At 44.2% G+C, this 3,657-nt stretch overlaps 1 pseudogene; it reads left to right on the top strand.

Annotated features, from left to right (window-relative positions):
• The first annotated feature begins 791 nt into the window (after nucleotides 1-791).
• Nucleotides 792-3,403, top strand: LOC149331038 (uncharacterized; annotated as a pseudogene).
• The last annotated feature ends 254 nt before the right edge of the window (nucleotides 3,404-3,657 follow it).

Raw genomic sequence — 3,657 nt, 5'->3', positions numbered from 1 at the left:
TCACAGCAGATGAAAAACGCGGGCCCAACTCGCGCCGTCGCGCGAGGCGTCGTGACCAAGGGTGACCACGTGTGCGTGACGTCACAGAAGATGAGAAACGGGGGCACAGCTCGCGCCGTCGCGCGAGGCGTCGCGACCAAGGAGGACCACGTGATGCGTGACGTAACGACATAGGAGAAACGGGGCCCCAGCTCGCGCCGTCGCGCGAGGCGTCGCGACCAATGTGTTTCCTGCTTCTGCCGCTAGTTTCGCTGTAGTGAACACGTGATGCTGGAGCGGCGGTATACAAGGGTATAGTGTACTAGAATTAGGAGTAGTGGGGCGAGTGAAGCTCCGCGCCAGCGGAGCGCGTGAAGCAGGCGGCGCCGAAATCTTGGGCCGCAGCGCGGCGGCGCTGCTGCGCCTTTCACTTGGCAGCCCCCTCATACTCCGGAGCTCGCTGCGATAGGCGCCGGCTTGTTACACGGGGAGCGCGCTCTGCCTTGGAGTGCATTTTAGTGTGTCATGCTCTGTTATGCTGTTTAACATAGGCGTAATTCCCCAAATTCCATTGTCAGAAGACAATTCAGTGTACCCCGTGACTTTCTCCAGGAAACAGGTAGGGGCCATCCACTGACCGTACGAGAAACGGAACACTTAGCGCGGGAATCTTAGAACGTACACGCATATACGTAGGATACGCGCGATGCTTTCAACAAGATCGTCGTGGGCAAGCGTTTTTCCTCCGTACGTTAATTCATGTGCGTCTTGATTTCAGCTCTGCTGCGCTGTGCAGCCCATGATATTACGAGATGAGCAAACCTCGGCGGAGGAACTATTGTTTTGCTCCTGGATGTAGGACCGGCTGCAGTGGAGTGAAGGATGCTCCGAAGTTATCATTATTCGGGGTTCCTGAAGACGAAGCAAGGCGCCGCACATGGCAGCGCAACTTACATCGTGCGGACAAGCCCATAGAAATGACGGATGCCGTGTGTGAGCTGCATTTTGAAGAGAAGTACATATTAAGAGACTAAGTGCATATCATCTATTTATTTATTTATTTATTTATTTATTTATTTATTTATTTATTTATTTATTTATTTATTTATTTATTTATTTATTTATTTATTTATTTATTTATTTATTTATTTATTTATTTATTTATTTATTTATTTATTTATTTATTTATTTATTTATTTATTTATTTATTTATTTATTTATTTATTTATTTATTTATTTCGTTACTGTCAGGGCCGTTGAGGCGTTACAGATAGGAGTGATAAGTATGCTTATACAAATAAAATACAATAAGGAGAGTATAGTTAACACAGGTGATGAAGAAGAGCAGATCTAAAAACTTCTGGTTCAGAGATGGAGACGATGCTGGCGGGCAGGTGGTTCCAGTCTGAGCTGTTCTTGGGCAGGAAAGAATAAAAATACTGGTTAGTTCTGCAACTTGGAACACTCACTTTGAGTCGGTGATCAATGCGAGATGATACATAACTTGGAACAGCGAAAAGACTTTGTTTTAGCGATTGATTTGTGTAATATATTTTTTGGAAAGTGAAAAGTCTAGAAAGATGACGCCGGAGTGAAAGATCTGGAAGGTCTAGAGTTCTCTTCATGAGTGTGACGCTAGAGAAACGCGAGTAGTTAGACAAAATAAAACGGGCTGAACGATTCTGAATTGATTCTAAAATGTTAATCAGTGAGTTAATGTTAGGGTCCCATACAGAAGACGCATATTCTATTTTAGATCGGACGACCGTTTTGTACAGTAGTAGTTTTAAACTAATCGGAGCAAGTGAAAAGTTACGGCGAAGGAAACCAAGCATGCGATTAGCATTGTTAGTTATGTGTTCGATATGCGTTTTCCATGAGAGGTCATTGGTAATGTATACGCCAAGATACTTATATGCAGAAACAAAAGCTAAGGGGGAGTCATTTAGAATATATGGATGCGGGTTAGCTTTGTAAGGCATTCGTGTTACTTTCATTGCTTTACATTTAGATACATTAAGCCTCATCAGCCAAGTGTCGCACCAAGCAGAAATGTTATTAATGTCAGACTGAAGAACCAAGGTATCGGATGGGCTGGAAATTTCTCTGTATATTGCACAGTCGTTAGCGAACAACCTGATAGATGATGTTATGAGATCAGGAAGGTCATTAATATAGATTAGGAAAAGCAGAGGTCCCAGAACAGATCCTTGAGGAACGCCCGATGTTACTGAAGAAAGATTAGAATCATGGTCATTAACTGTTACATACTGAGTACGAGCGGCCAAAAAACATTCAATCCATTTTAATACATCACAATCTATGTTTAGTTTGCTGAGTTTGAGAAGTAGAAGAGGGTGAGACACGGTATCGAAGGCTTTAGCAAGGTCAATGAATATGCAATCAACAATCGGAGAACGATCCAAAGCTGCAAAAAGGTCGTTAGTAAATGCGATTAACTGTGTTTCACATGAATGATTTCTTCGAAAACCATGTTGACGGGGTGTGAAAAAATAATTGGACTCAAGGTGACTCATGAGGGCAGAATAAATTACATGTTCAAGTAATTTGCATGGAATGGAAGCTAATGATATTGGTCTGTAGTTAAAAGGGCTGTGAACATCACCAGACTTGCGTACTGGAACCACCTTGCCCACCTTCCAGTCGTCAGGGAGCATGCCGGCCTGCAATGACTGAGTAAAAATTTCGGACAACATGAGTGAAGAATAAGTAATAGTGCTTTTCAACATCTTGTTGCGGATACCATCGGCACCTGCAGAGGATGACACTTTAGCACTATCAATAAGTTTATGAATTCAATAGTCAATAGTGATGGTATCCATCAACTGGGAGTCAAAGGTAGGCATGTCGGGAAGAGTAACTGGCGTGGTTGTTACGAATGACAGAGAAAAAGTACGATTTAATAATGTGCAACATTCGTTTAGTGGGATCAGGGCACCTTGGTTATCTTTCAGTATCATATCTTTTTTTGGTTTCACGGCAAGGAGGTGCGCATACCACGTGGCAAGCCATTTCTTTCGCCAGATGCAGAACCAAAAATTTACCCAACCTTCCCGCGTATCTGTCCAAAAAGCCCTCACGCGAGAGGCCTGCAAGAAAAAGAACGTCTTCGCAAGTGCCCAGCGACCTGTCGGCCAAGAGGCAGTGCGCACAAGGGGATATATCACCGATTACTACGTCCCAGAATGAGGAAGCAGCGGAGTAATGTCAGCCTCGCGAGAATTATGCGTTTCAGCTAAGCGAAGTCCCTAAACCATCTGAGCTCTGGGCACTGCACAAGTTTTGGAACTACGATGGTGTTGCTTTCGTCCACGGCTCCCTCAATTCCACCAGTGCAGCTTTGCGTTTTCTCGGAAATATTTGCGAATTATTGCAGATAAAGCCATTTTGTATATATTTCTAATGCAATCAGACTTTTCACATGCCTATGTGAGCTACAGTGAACGCATCCCAGCCATACGTCACACGGAACGTTTATGACTTTACAAGAGAGGACTATCTGCCTTTCTTCCATAAATGTCTGATGTAAGATTAAACCTCGTAGGGCCCGAATAACTTGAGGAGCATACCTGCCTGACCACCAGCTACTAGCCGAGCTGCTGCGAGCGAGCGCGCGCTTGCCAGGATGGATGGATGGATGGATGGATAGGAGCGCCC

This window comes from Amblyomma mixtum, chromosome 9 (genome assembly GCF_055824585.1).
Source record: "Amblyomma mixtum isolate Tamu chromosome 9, ASM5582458v1, whole genome shotgun sequence".
NCBI classification, from domain to species: Eukaryota; Metazoa; Arthropoda; class Arachnida; order Ixodida; family Ixodidae; genus Amblyomma; species Amblyomma mixtum.
This window is presented reverse-complemented; position numbering and strand designations above follow the sequence as displayed.